At 36.2% G+C, this 15,602-nt stretch overlaps 1 protein-coding gene across 1 annotated transcript in view; it reads left to right on the top strand.

Annotated features, from left to right (window-relative positions):
• KCNH5 (potassium voltage-gated channel subfamily H member 5) overlaps positions 1 to 15,602 on the top strand; it is a 295,393-nt gene that overhangs the window by 70,327 nt on the left and 209,464 nt on the right. The gene's annotated exons all lie outside the window — the stretch shown is intronic.

Raw genomic sequence — 15,602 nt, 5'->3', positions numbered from 1 at the left:
TGGATGATTTCTGATGTCTGGTCTAGTTCAAGGTTCTGCTCATTCAGTGTGTTATCTATACAATTACAAATACTTAAAATATGTAATGTCTTAAAAGACCACTTTATCCAGAGCTTCCTAACTTCTAACTTAATAGTGGGTGATTTTCAACTTGCTACATCAAGCTAATAGGATGCAACCAATAATCTCAACTAATAACATAAAAATGAGTCAATATAGAATGCATCTATTATTAAAATATGTTCATAATGATAACATTACAAACTTAATTTCCCTAAAGATTCTACTCTGTCCTTGTCGGCTGCTCAGATGGAAAATTCTCCACTACATTGTTGTTGTTATTCTATGTATGTTGGGAGGTAGATAGAAACTATTCGGTGACTTTTTTCCATACAATTTCTATGCTCACTTAACTTTAATATTATTAAAAAAAACCCTATTTCCCTGAAAGTTAAGTGCATACATTGTGTTTTGATGCCATACACATTAGTTTAAAAATTACAGAAAAAAGAGCAATGATAGTAAATTATTTTATAATTTTAGATTCCATTTACATCAAGCTTTTAAAGGTACATTTATTTCTTTCCTATTTACCCTCTGGAAAGGGTTGAGAGGAGTTTATTTTGAAAATGTGAAATATGATAAGGAGATGATAGAAGTTATATTTCACTTACTATATGAATTTATATATTAAGATTTCAGTCATTTAGAACATAGACACCAATATTTTAATAACAAGAATCAAAAGATTGGCTCAGCTCATAAAGGGGAAGATACATTAAATGTGTTACAAAATAATAAATGTATTTGACATAATATATAAATATATCAAGAGATCCTCAGCCTCATGCATATTAAGTAAAATGCAAAGTAAAACTATACACTGACACACCATTTTCAGGTTGTTACAAACAAAGCTTAGTTTGGGTACCTGGGTGGCTCAGTTGGTTGAGTGTTGGACTCTTGATTTCTGCTCAGGTCATGATCTCATGGTCATGGGATCAAGCCCCACATCAGGCTACCTGCTGAGCTCAGAGCCTGCTTAAGATTCTCTCTCTCCTTTTGTCCTTCCCCCACATGCGATAGTTCTCTCTCTCTCTCTCTCTCTCTCTCTCTCACAAAAAACACAAAACAAAAGAAAACACCAAAAAAAAAACCCCCAAACAAAACCAAAAACCAAAAACCAAACAAGAACTTTGCTAACACACCAGGATGGTGAGTATGGTGGCTAAGAAGGTGCACTGCTCAGATCTTCCTTCATGAAAACCTGCCACCCAGAGCACAATTCATGGCTTCCTGGAACCAGCTCTTGGTTTGGGAAAGACAACTGTTAGCATGTTTTTCAAACTCAGCATTCATTTAGTGAGTTATCATACTGTCACACTAGTAGCTTGAAACTGGCCATGGCCGCAGTGGGAGTATTTACACTCAGAAAGACACAAATGGTATGAATAAAGGCTTTTTTTTTTTTTGACTGACAGCTGCTGCATTTTCTGGTCTGTTGCATTTCATACACTGACGCCATATTTCCCCAAGGCTACTCTTAGCCAATAATTAAGAATGGTGGTAAACAGTCTAGTTAGTCGACTCCTGCTCAATGGAGAACTCCTCTATTGAGTAGCATTTGCTCTGGGGCTCCCCATTTACCTGTACTGTGGTCTGAGACTGTTCTACCCAATACCTCTTCAGACATGTCAGACCTGCATTGTGGTCTGAAGCCTCCTCCCTCTTCCCTTTATCTTTCCCAGGTATTCATCTCAGTAAAACTCTTGCACATGTAACCCTGACTTGGCAGCACTCTGTAGCGGACGTGAACTAATAAAGTGAAGGTGTGGGTATTCTCATACATTGCCCAAGGGGAAGGTAAATTGGTAAAACTTCTATGCAGAATGATTGACATTACCTCATTTTGGAAAACAAAAAACAAAACACAACAACCCTAGAGCCAACCACTTTCGCATTGTTTAGGAGATTCTTTTATTATTGCTTGCATGTCAGCAAACAACAAGATCACCTACCTACCTCTTGGTTTTTCTTTTCTTTTTCTTTTTTTAATTTTTAATTGTTCTTTAAAGTATCGGAGCTTGAACTCATGACCCTGAGATCGAGACCCGAGCTGAGATCAAGAGTCAGATGTTTAACTGACTGAGCTCCCCCAGGCATCCCTGATTTTTCAGTTTGAGGCCTTGTCTTTGACTTCGCAAATGGCATTTTCTCCCTACTCTTACTATGTCCATGCACTTTTCCCATCACCTAGTTCTCACAATACAGGTATATCATCCTTTTGGTTCAATAAATATTAGGTGTTCACAACATTATTACTACAGATATGGAACCTTAAACATGCTATGATTGTTTTCCTGCACTTTGCATTTTCCCGAGCATTAATAAATGTCTGGGTTTATTGTTTGCTTGGTTTTATGTACTTACCACTAATTCAAACACTAAGCTCTCTGCCAATTGTTTAAATCTTCTCTCATTACATCGATGCAAGCAATATTCTATCAACATCATTTAAAAAAATTTTTTTTAATGTTTTATGTATTCTTGAGAGAGAGAGAGAGACAGAGCATGAATGAGGGAGGGGCACAGTGAGAGAGGGAGATACAGAATCTGAAGCAAACTCCAGGCTCTGAGCTGTCAGCACAGAGCCCGACGTGGGGCTTGAACTCACGAACTGTGAGATCATGACCTGAGCCGAAGTCAGAAGCTCAACCGACTGAGCCACCCAGGTGCCCCTATCAACATCATTTTCTTAAATCTTTTTGCTCCCACCTCCCACATGATCGACCATTTGGCTACTTATAACATTCTAGGCTAGAGAAAATTTCTCCTCAGAATTTTGAAAGACATAATGTCATTGTAGTCCATCTTCTAAAAACTGTTAAGAAACTTGTAACCACTAGGATTTTGGCCCTTTTACATGGCACCTGTTCTCTCTTTCTGGAAGTTTGGTGTGCTCTCTTTGTCTCTGGATTTTGAAACTTTCTGATGATATGCCTTAGTGTGGGGTCCATTTTCATCAGTTTTATTGGGCACTGATGGTGGCCCTTTTCAATTTGGAAAAGTGTGTCTTATGTCTTAATTTCTTTTTCCTGAAATTATTTTCTCCACCCTTCTCCTCACTTTTCTCTTGTTGGTATTCCTTTTATTCAGACATTATGTGGATTGGACTGGCCTTCTAGTTTTCTTTTTTTCTTCTCTCCAATTTTCCAACACTTTCTATTTTTGCTATACTGTCTGGGAGATTTCCTCAACATTATTGTCTAACTTTCTTTGTCCTTAATGATTGTTTTTGTTCAAGATCTATTTAACTTGATATCAATAAAGCTAAATTAGCTTTCATTTAGTATTGGCATATATAGATATATCTTTTAAATTTTATTATTATAGATTATTAAACTCTAGCTGTATCTTTATCTTATATAGATTCTGAGAGGCTTTTTAAAAAATGTATATTATTTTTTTGAGAGAGAGAGAGAGACAGAGACAGAGAGCAAGCAGGGGAGGGCAGACAGAGAGGGAGACACAGAATTGGAAGCAGTAAATTCTGAGAGTCTTAACTGACAAGCTTAATCTATGCATATATTTTGAGATTAATTGCATTTTTATTTACATAAAGCATTTTATTCTCTACTTTAAAATACCTTTGTTCTTTTCTCTCTGTTTTTATTCCTTTTTTCTTTTTTCTTCTATTTTTTGGATTGATTTTTTTCTCTCACCTACTGGATATCTTCCATTAGTTTGGAAGTTTTTCTGTTAATTGATTACTCTTAACATTTCTTTTTAAAAATATTTAAAAATTTTACTTATTTATTTTTAAATGTTTACTTTTGAGAGAGAGAAAGGGAGAGAGAGAGAGGGAGAGAGAATGAGTGGGGAAGGGGCAGAAGGAAAGGGGATAGAGGATCTGATGCAGGCTTTGCACTGACAGCAGACAGCCTAATATGGGGCTCGAAGTCCCGAACCATGAGATTATAATCTGAGCCAATGTTGGATGCTCAACCCACTGAGCCACCCAGGTGCCCCTGATTACTCTTAACATTTCTAGCATCACTATGTGGCTTATTAGTATCTTTACTCTTTTCCTAATTAATTCAAGGACCTTTGTTCATCTCATCTTTGAAATTACTGTCTTGTATTTTGGATCTATATTTTTTAACTTTCCCTTTTAATTATTATATTGTAGTTTTATTTATTTATTGAAAGTTTGTTTCTTAGAGAGAGATCGAGAGCAAGACAGCGAGAGCGAGAGCGAGAGCGAGAGAGAGAGAGAGAGAGAGAGAGCGTGAGCCGGGGAGGGGCAGAAAGAGAATCCCAAGCAGTCTCCGCATTGTCAGTGTGGAGCCCAATGCAGGACTCAAACTCATGAACCATGAGATCATGACCCGAATGGAAACCAAGAATTGGTTGCTTAATTGACTGAGCTACCCAGGTGCCCCAATTGTTGTCTTATTTAATTTCAATACTTATTTAGATGTACCCACATGTCCATCAGTTTCTTTGCTCACATTATTTTATCCATTTTTGGCTTCTTTCTGGTTTAGTTCCTGTGGATCAACTCTGTATTATCTATTATATGACATCCAACTTTCTGGAACATACTTCTTCAGGGAAACCTTATGTTAAAAAGCAAAATTCAGCCGAGTAAATTTTAAAGGCCATACTGGCTTTATTCAATGATTCATGAGTTGGGCAACTTCCCATCTAGCAAATAGAAAGGAGCTCTGAGGAGCTGTACAACACAGAAGACTTTTATAGGCAGAAGGGGGCAAGACAAGGACATATTAGCAAAGAATGGGTTATTTCAGGCAACGTCACCTTCATTTAGGGGAAGGCCAGGGGTCTAACAGGAAGGTTACTTCATTAGTGCTGACCAGGTAATTCCAGGTGGACTGGTTAAGATTACATTCCTGGGAGAGGCTGAAACTGCAATCAAGTTGATGTTAAGTCTCGGTTCCGTGACACGGGCGGGCTTAGCACAAGTGACTCCCATTTTGGGCCTTTTTTAAAAAAGTAATTATTCCAAAGCAACTCTAATGAATATCTTCATCGTATTTCATCTTCATTTATGTACATGAGTGCACATTAATGTAATTGAAGTTATTTTTCTTTTGTTGCTTTGTATGTGCTCATGAACACGTACCGTTTGTTGTGGGACCTGGGGTCTTATTCCTTCCTTAGGATATGTTTGTTGTGAGCCTTTGGGATGGTTACTCTGGCTCTCAGTTTCTGTGTCTGTAAGAAAAAGGAAGGAATACCTAATTACTTACACCACAGGGTGGTTATAAGGAATAAATGGGAATAGAGACATGAGTGAATTTTACTTGTAGAATTTTGCCTATCTGAGAGGATATTATTATTTCCTTTGTGTGTTTTTTTTCCCCTCAGCTTGATTCTAAGACCTGTGATAGGGAAGAATGTGGCCCATCTCCTTGGTAATCCTTTATTATTCTTCGTGCGTATCAGTGACTCACTGACCTGAAGCAATGACGTATTAGCAAGGTTTTAGTAAATTGTACAATGACGTAAAACTTATGATGAAGTGAGCTGGTGGTGGCTTGGGAATAGGAGAGTATGAATCTGAAAATAGCAGTTTAATCCTTTAATGTGATGCGGGTGCAGGACTTAATAACTCTTTATTTTCAACATTGTTTCAGTTGATATGCACTCTGAAGGTAATTTGATTTACTAGGAATTCACAAACTGAATATGTGATTCTGTAAGAGAGTTGTGAAGCATGGAAGACAGCGTCCATTAGAGGAAAATGTTCTGTTTGAGAAGACGTAATGCAGATTTCCTAGAAACCATAACCCAGGGTAAAAATGTAACGAGGAATCCAAGGAATAGAATCAAGCACTTTTTTTTTATTATTCTTTTTTAAGGGAGAAAGCGTGAGCAGGGGAAGGGCAGAGGGAGAGGGAGACAGGATTTCTGAGCTGAGGATGCAGGCGGGAACTCAGGAGCTCATGACCTGAGCTGAAGTCAGTTGCTCAACAGACTGTGCCCTCAGGTGCCCCAGAATCAAGCTCTTTTTGTCTTTTCTTTTTTTCTTTAAATTCAAGTTAATTAACATACCATATAGTCTCGGCTTCAAGAGTAGAACCCAGTGCTTTATCTTTTTTATATAGGACACCTAGTGCTTGTCCTGAAGAAAAGTGCCCACCTTAATGCCCATCACCCACTTAACCCATCTCTCCACCCACCTCCCCTCCAGCAACCCTTAGTTTATTTTCTGTATTTATGAATCTCTTAAGGTTTGCCTCCCTCTCTGTTTTTATCTTTATTTCAAGCTCTTTTGTATGTGTGTTTGAATGCCACTCTGGGTGGTCCACGGAACCTGATTTCTGGGAGGCCTGGAAATGAATTACAGGGCATTAGGGGAAAGATATGGCAGCTGCAGGTAACACCATTTGATAGTGTAAGTGGACATAGGAAACCTGATATACACAGGACAGAGAGTGGTATTAGTAAGTGCTAAACATGATAAACTAGGTCGTGACACATTGAAATTGGGAAAAAGATCACTAATGTATTGTTTCAGGGGGCAAAATGGATCGGTCAGCTACTGCTAAGTGGAAGTATATAAATATTTTAAATTTTCTGAAAAGCTTATGGAAAAACATTTCTACACTGTTATTATTATTATTATTATTATTGTTATTATTTGCAGTTTATGCTTATGAAGCTGTCACATGCATTATTATGTTTTGGCATACATATTTACATTGCATATTTTTTGCTTCTTATCTAGCCATCAAAACAAGAATTGGAAATTAAAGAGGCTAATTTTACTTATAGATTTTGGTGACTTTTTCAGCCTCTGATTTCTTTTTCTCACTTCTGTTGAATTTCAGACCCTCAACTAAATAGAGCATGTTAGAAATTGTTATTTAATACAATTTGGTTGCCATTACTTTTTCATTAAAGCCTACAGATAATTTGCAATAATGTTTGAGTGGTATAGGTAGAGATTACATAATCTTTTTTTTTTTTTTTTTTTTTTTTTAGTTTTCCTACATTTAATCTAATTAGATCCTTAGAAACACTGGCCAGTCCACCTTGGAATTTATTGATTTTTCTTATCAGTGTGTTTGCACAGATGATAATAGACTTTATTTTTAAGAGCAGTTTTAAATTCACAGCAAAATTGAGAGGACGGTACAGAGATTTTCCATGCAGAGATTGCCCCCACATACACTTAGCCTCTCCATTACCAACATCCCCCACCAGAGCGGTACATTTATTACCACTGATGAACCTACATTGACACACTATTATCAAAACCCATAGCTGTATGTTCTTTGGGTTTGGACAAATATATAATGACATGTATCCACCATTACAGTATCATACAGAATACTTTCACTGCCTTAAAAATCCTCTGTGCTCTGCCTATTTATCCCTTCCTCCCCTTCCCCTCTAGCAATCACTGATCCCTTTACTGTCTATATAGTTTTGCATTTTCCAGAATGTCATGTGGTTGGAGTCACACAGTAGATAGTCTTTTCAGATTGGCTTCTTTCAGGTTTTCATATGTATTTAAGGTTCCTTCATGTCTTTTTGTGGCTGATGGCTCATTTCTTTTTGGAGCTCAATAATGTTACATTGTCTAGATGTACCAGTTTATTATCTGTTCATCAGTTGAAGGGCATCTTGGTTGCTTCCAAGTTTTGGCAATTATCAATAAAGCTGCTGCAAACTTTGTGTGCAGGTTTTTGTGTAGGAGTAAGTTATCAACTCATTTGGGTTAATTCCAAGAAGCACAATTGCTGGATCATCTGGGGAGATTATGTTCAATTTTGCAAGAAATTGCTGAACTAGCTTCCAAAGTGGCTGTACCATTTTGCATTTTCATCAGCAATTAATGACAGTTCCTGTTGATCCACATCCTCACAAGCATTTGGTGTTGTCAGTGTTTTGGATTTGAGCCATCCTAATAGATGTGTAGTGGTAACTCGTTGTTTTAATTTGTAATTCCCTAATAACATAAGATGTTGAACAGCCTTTCATATGCTTATTTTCCATCTGAATGTCTCCCTTGGTTAGGTGTCTATTCAGGTCTTTTGCTCATGTTTTAAACAAGTTGTTTATTTTCTCCTTGTTGAAATTTAAGATTTCTTTGTATATTTTATATAATAGTCCTTTATCAGATATGTGTTTTGCAAATATTTTCTCTTCTCAGTCTGTGGCTTGTCTTCTTATTCTCTTGATAGTATCTTTCACAGAGCAGAGTTTTAATTTTACTGAAGTTCATTTTATTAATTATTTCTTTTATGGATCATGCCTTTGGTGTACCTAAAAAATTACCACCATACACAAGGTCACCTAGATTTTCTCCCATATTATCTTCTAGAAGTTTTATAGTTTTGCATTTTAAATTTAGGTCTATTATCCATTTTGAGTGAATTTTTGTGAAGGGTTTAAGGCCTGTGTCTAGATTCATTGTTTTTGCATTTGGATGTCTAGTTATAACATTTGTTGAAAAGAGAATCTTTGCTCCATTGTACTGCCTTTGCTCCTTTGTTAAGGATCAGTTGACTGTATTTATTTGGGTCTATTTCTGGCCTCTCTGTTTTGTCCCATGGACTTATGTGTCTCTACTTTCACCACACTGTCTTGATTACTAGAGACTCATAGCAGATGTTGAAGTTGAGTAGCATCTGCCCTCTGACTTTATTCTTCTTAATTGTGTTGGCTATTTTGCACAATTTTTGCCTCTACATACAAACTTTAGGATCAGCTTATTGATATCCACAAAATAACTTGGTGGGATTTTGATTGGGAATGTGTTGTAACTATAGATCTAATTGAGAAGAACTGACATCTTGACAATATTGAGTATCCCTGTTTATGAACATGGGATAGCACTCCATTTATTTAGTTCTTCTTTGATTTCTTTCATCAAAGTTTTGTGGTTTTCCTCATATATATACATCTTGTATGTATGTGATTATAATGTTAGCTGTAGGTTTTTTGTAAATGTTCTTTATCAAGTTGAAGAAGTTCTGTTCCCTGTTTTCTGGGAGGTTTCTTTTTCTTTTTTTATATCATGAGTGGCTATTATATTTTATTAAATGGTTTTTCTGCATCTATTCATGTAATCATGCGATTTTTATTGTTTAGTCTGTAATGTTATGTCTTACCTTAATTGATTTTTTAGTGTTGAACCAGCCGTGCATACTTAAGAAAAATCTTACTTGGTCATATTGTGTAATTATTTTATAGATTGCTTGATGTGATTTATAATATTTTGTTGCGGACTCTTTCATCTATGTTCATGAGAAATGTTGGTATGTAGTTTTCTTTTCTCATAATGTCTTTGTCTGATTTTGGCATTATGGTAATCCTGTATTACAAAAGATAATTTAGGAAGTATCATATCTAGTTCTATCTTCCAGAAAAGACTGTATAAAATTGTTATATTTCTTTCTGAAATATTTGGTAGAATTCACCCATGAACTTATCTGGGCCTTGTGCTGTCTTGGAAGGCTATTGTCTAATCAGTTTGTTTAGTAGACACAGTTCTCTTCAAATAGTCTATTTTTTCTTGTGTGAGTTTTGGCAGATTGAGTCTTTCAAGGAATTGGTCCTTTTCTTCTAGATTTATTCATAGTATTCTCTTATTATTGTTGTTATTAGCCTCTTAATGTCTATGATACCTATAGTGATGTTCTCTCTTTCATTTCTCATATTAGTAATTTGTGTTCTCTTTGTTTTTTCTTCTTAGTAAGTGTGGCTGGAATCTTAATAATTTTATCTATATTTTCAAAGAATAAGCTTTTGGTTTTGTTGATTTTCCCTTATGATTTCTTATTTTCAATTTCATTGATTTTTTTCGTTCTAATTTTCATTATGTCTTTTCTTTTTGTTTACTTTGTACTTAATTCTCTTTTCTTTTTTTCAGTTTACTAAGGTAGAAGTTTAGATTATTGATTTTAGATCTTTCTTCTTTTCTATTATTTGCATTCAAAGCTATACATTTCCCTCTAAGCACTACTTTCCTGTGCCACACAAATTTTGATATGTTGCATTTGCATTTTCATTTAGTTCAAAAACTTTTAAAATTTTTCTTGAGATTTATTTGTGACCATTTCTTATTAAAAAAAAATAACATTTATTTATTTCTGAGAGACAGAGAGAGACAGAGCATGAGCAGGGAAGGGGCAGAGAGAGAGAGGAAGACACAGAATCCAAAGCAGGCTCCAGGCTCTGAACTGTCAGCACAGAGTCCGATGTGGGGCTTGAACTCACAAGTGGTGAGATCATGACCTGAGCCAAAGTCAGACACTTAACTGACTGAGCCACCCAGACACCCCTAACCATTTCTTATTTAGAAGTGTGTTGTTGGGGCACCTGGGTGGCTCAGTTGGTTAAGTGTCCAACTTCAGCTCAGGTCATGATCTTACAGTGTGGGTTCAAGCCCCGTGTCAGGCTCTGTGACAGCTCAGAGCCTGGACCCTGCTTTGGATTCTGTGTCTCCCTCTTGCTCTGCTCCTCCTCCACTCATGCTCTCTCTCTCTCTCTCTCTCTCTCTCTCTCTCTCTGTCAAAAATAAATAAATATTAAAAAAAATAAAAAAAAGAAGTGTGTTATTTAGTCTTCAAGTATTTTGGGATTTTCTAACTCTTTCTGTTGATTTCTAGCTTAATTCCATTGTGATCTAAAAGTGAATACTGTATGATTTCTATTCTTTTGCATTTGTTAAGGTGTGTGTTAGTCTAGAATATGTTCTATCTTGGTAATGTTTTATGTGAGCTTAAGAAGAATGTGTTTTACTTGCTGTTTTTGTATAAAGTAGTTGACTGATGTCAATTATATCCAGTTGATTCATGGTACTGTTGAATTCTACTATGTCTTTACTGATGTTCTGCCTGGTAGATCTGACCATTTATGACAGAGAGGTGTTGAAGACTTCAACTATAACAGTGGATTTATCTATTTCTCCTAGAAGTTCTACTTGCTTTTGCCTCACATATTTTGATGTTCTTGTTATGTTCATATACATTAAGGCTTATTACATCTTGGAGAATTTACTTTTTCATCATTATGCAATGCCCCTCTTTATCCTGATAATTTTCTTTCCTCTGAAGAGCTTGAGACTCTTACTGTGATGAAATTTTCATGTATTACCTGTGGGGTGATTCTACCTTGTATTCAGGACTTAGGTTTTTTAGTAGCCTGCTTTAAAAAAATCTTAGCTACAGTTTTAAGACCTATATACCTCCCAGTCCTTCTCTGAGTGAGAAAGCACCTTTACAACCTAGTGATTCTAATAACAATAAAAAAATATCCATGTATATGTATATGTATATGTATATGTATATGTATATGTATATCTATATCTATATCTATATCTATATCTATATCTATATCTATATATACACTTTTTAAAGTTTATTATTTTGAGACAGAAAGAGAGCACAAGTGGGGAGGGGAGGAGAGAGAGGGAGAGACAATCCCAAGCAGACTCCGCACTGTCAGTGTGGATCCTGCTGCGGGGCTTGAACTCATTAGCCATGAGGTCATGACTTGAACTGAAGTCAAGAGATGGACACTCAACCAACTGAGCCACTCAAGTGCCCCAAAACATTTATTGAGGATTAGATTGGTAGTTTACTCACACTTGACTTTCACCTATCCACTCAGGGGTAAGTGTATGGATAACCGTATTTGGCATCCTTTAAAGCCTTTAAATCTTTCAAGTCAAGAATCAGGATTGAGTAAAGTTCAAGTATCAAGATATAATAATCCAGGATTTCTGGAGACAGCAAGATGAGGATTTTGAGGCAAAGAATTCAAAGAACCTTAGGGCATAAACTATTTATGCTTTCTGTTGAAGAGTTAATGGGTCTTTGGGAAGTTCCTATGGTGAAAAATCAAACCATTTGATTTTCTGGAGTCCTGGAAAAATAAAGTCATGCTAAGGAAGATAGAGGAATTACGTAAAAGTCATGTTAACATGGTTTCAGCTCTGAGTCTCCAGGCTGAGTGTGGGGTTATGCAGGGTCAGTTCTCTAGTTTTTAAGTCAGGATGGTTGTCTCCTTGGGAGAGGGTACAAAGCATAGTTTTCTGGACTGCTACATAGACTGCTATGAGGTCAAATCTATGGAAGAGGATGCCTGTTGCTGCCCTACTCATAACCAGTGATTTCTTCCCTGTATCCCTCTGAGATATCTAATGAGAACAAGCATGGCTTATGACAGTCTTGTGAGCGTGAATGCTTACTTGGTCAGCATTGCAGACAAAAATATGGACTTTACAATCAGATGCCTGGTGTGCATTTTTCCAGAAGATGCTAGTTTTCACTGTGATTTGTTTGTGCTTAGGTCATTGTGTTAGGCAAAATCAGCCATCTTAAGTTATATTCACATTTATACACAGGCTTATACTGAGTTGTGAATGGCCATACTCAAAATTTTTTGTTTGAGCTTTTGCAGATGTTGTAATTGTTTTGGCCACAATGAGTGAAGAAGCGTAGATGATAGAAGCTTGCGCAACAGTTATTTTATGATAGTTACAAATTGTTAGACTAGCAGAATTTTTAACTCAAATATAGTCCTGCTAGAATTTTAGAACCACTTGAACTTTTTGTGTTCAGTATTAAAATATAACTAAAGTTTAATAATAGCACATATGTTTAATGCCATTTTCACCTTTACTGACAAAGAAAGTAATCATATTTAGGGAATACAATTTCCACGTGTAGAAGCCTGTCAGTGTGTGTAATAAAGTTATATCACTAAGATTGATAATTTCTTCTCCTTAGTGTGATTAGTAAGCCATGTACTTAGATTGAATTTTGAGATGTGGCAGTATATTCAGAAATATAAAGGAATAGCCAAGAGGGATTTATTTTTCTCTCAAAGTTATCCTTTAAATGCAAAAAAAAAAATACCTTTTGTGATTTCATTCCTCCATTCATTCAACAGATATATATTGAGCTACTTCTTTATTCTAAATATTGGGAACCTCAACAGTGAACAAGCACACAAATCCTCCTTATCTTCATGGAACTGTCAAAGAGAAATTGTACTGAACACTTGTTAAAAATGGCAAGAAAGACTTCATTCAAGACTATTGTAATAGGAAAGAGAGATTGAACTCAACCATGCTGAAACAGAAGGCAGAGAAGTTGGTCAATGTGATTAAGCCATCTATGTTTGCTAATTGCTGTCATCAAAGTTAAACTCCTACCTGCCCACAGATGCTGAGAGATAGGGGTACTATTTTTCTTGATTATGTTTCAAAAGGGTGGCTCCCAAGTCCTTGAGAAAGACATTCCTGGCTTGTACAACTGTCAAAAGTCTGGGAGAAGATTTATATCTCAAAGGGGCAGAGAAAGAATTTATAATTGAAAGTTTTCTAAAGTAAAGTCTCTAATAAAACGGAGGTCAGGGCCTAGAGTCAGGAAAAAAGCCCGTCTAAAGTTTAATCAAGGTGCATTAAGGTTGTCTTGGTCAGAGTTTTTATTCTGGTGGATAAAAACAGCAAACATGTATGGAAAATTTAAGAAGTATATATGTAATTTCAGATAGTGATATGATCTATATACAGACATAATATAGGGCAATAAGATACAGCTAATAACTGGGATGATCAGGAGTTGAACCATGTGGGAAAACATGTACTGGGCTAAATGTAACTGTTAGGTTAAGGTTTTGTTGCTGTTGTTGTTGCAAAGAAAAGGGACTCAAGTAACCTGAAGTGATGGGAGATATAAGAGCAGGCATTTTTTAGAAAATTGGAAAAGAAACATGGGACCTTAGGAACTAATGTATGGTCCTGGACTATCAGAGCTGTGGAAGCCGTGGTCCAAGGCAGCCAAGTTGTAATATTAGGGGAGTGAGCCTGGAAGTGGATGTTGGGCCAAAGAATTGGGTAGGGAGGAAAAAGTTTACAAAAGGGGAGCTACTACTCTTTGACCACCTTCTTTGCCTGTCTCCCAGGTTTGCTTTGAGATTGCATCATCTTTTTAGAATAGCCTTAAAAACCACATTGTCACATATTATCATTACAATTGTTGGAAAAGGACCACTTTTAGAAAATGGTTTTGGAGGACATGACTGTTCACCCTCCTCTTCTATTTTTCCAGAATTTGTAGATCTGAGCGTTCTACTATTAGTAAGATTCACTTAGTCCTGTCAGTATCCTCTCCTGCCTTTTCTCTACTGACTGAATTTTTACCTTCTCTTCTCCTTTTCTTTATCTCTTGGATCTCATCCCTGAATCTTCTTAACTTTTACTACCTGGTCCATCATGGCCACTTCAGCCTTCCTTTGTTTCAACTCTCACTGCCTCCTCCATTATTCCCTCAGCATTTCCTGGACCAGGTACTTATGCTTTAAAACAAGGGCCTTAATCTATTTGAAGATGGGGATAGTTAAGGGAAGTCTCTGAAGAAGTGATAGACATTTAAGCCCAGACCTGAGAGATGAGTAGACGTTAACCAGGCACAAGGGGTGATTTGTAGGTTCAGGAGAGTGCTTTAAACATCATGTTTAGACACTCCCAGGTGAGAGAATATGACATTTTTGAAGAAAAGAATTAAGTTTTCTATGACTGGAGTACAGAGAGCAGAAGACAGAGATGCACAAGGCAAAACTATAGAGTTAGGCAGGTTGCATTAAGGCGTTTGGATTATTGTAAAGGCAGCAACAAGTTATTGAAGAATTTAAAGCATCCTTCAACTTAGTTTGCTTGTACATGTATCATAATGTGTGAAAAAAAATTGAAGCTTCAGGCAATATACCTCTTTTTAGGGTGTGTATTTTGGTCCTGCTTTATATTTATTATGATCCAATTAAAGAGAAAGTCTTTTCCACAACAAGAAGCACTTAAAAAATTAGTACATTATGGATATTACTGAAGATAGATGTCTGCTCTTCATCTATCTATCTATCTATCTATCTATCTATGCCACTGTGTTTTGATAAGAATATAAATTGGCTAAAACAGGTAGTATGTACAAGTTATCTAAATTGAGAACCTTCTCTGAAGCATGTTAACTAATGTATGGAGTAATTAGGATTATTTCCCCATGGATCTCTTGGTAGCAGGAATTGGACAAGTGAATTTTGAATAGAAAGGAGGCAATAGAATTTGTTATCTGGGTTAAAGGTTCAGATAATAAATGTACTTTGCAATTTTCTTTCAGTCTTTAGATTGTGTTCTACAATAGAAAATGGAAATGCACTATGTAGTCATTCATGTATATAATCTATTTAGAATAAGGACCCAATGCTTATGAAATGGAGCTTATTACTGTTTTGTGGTTTCTATTCAGTTGCTTGCTATGGTGCTATCCATGAAGATGAAATAACTATTAATTATTAATACAATATCAGTGGTGGAGGAGTCAGAAATTATTATGAGAGACTTATGTATTGGTTAGTTTATTCTTTAAATAACGTATTCATTCTTTCAATAAGTATTTGGCGCTTACTATTTGCAAGGGAGTGCTAAATAAAAGGATTAACAGAACATATACACTCACAACTAAGGCACATGTCCTGAAGGGAATGTACATGGTCCTTTGAGACTATATAATGGAACGACCTGATCTAGACTGGAGAAGAGTTTTCCTGGAGAAGCAGTGACT

This window comes from Panthera onca, chromosome B3 (assembly GCF_046562875.1).
Source record: "Panthera onca isolate mPanOnc1 chromosome B3, mPanOnc1 haplotype 2, whole genome shotgun sequence".
Classification (NCBI taxonomy): Eukaryota; Metazoa; Chordata; class Mammalia; order Carnivora; family Felidae; genus Panthera; species Panthera onca.
Note: the sequence above shows the minus strand (reverse complement) of the source record. Positions and strands in the feature narration are given on the sequence as shown.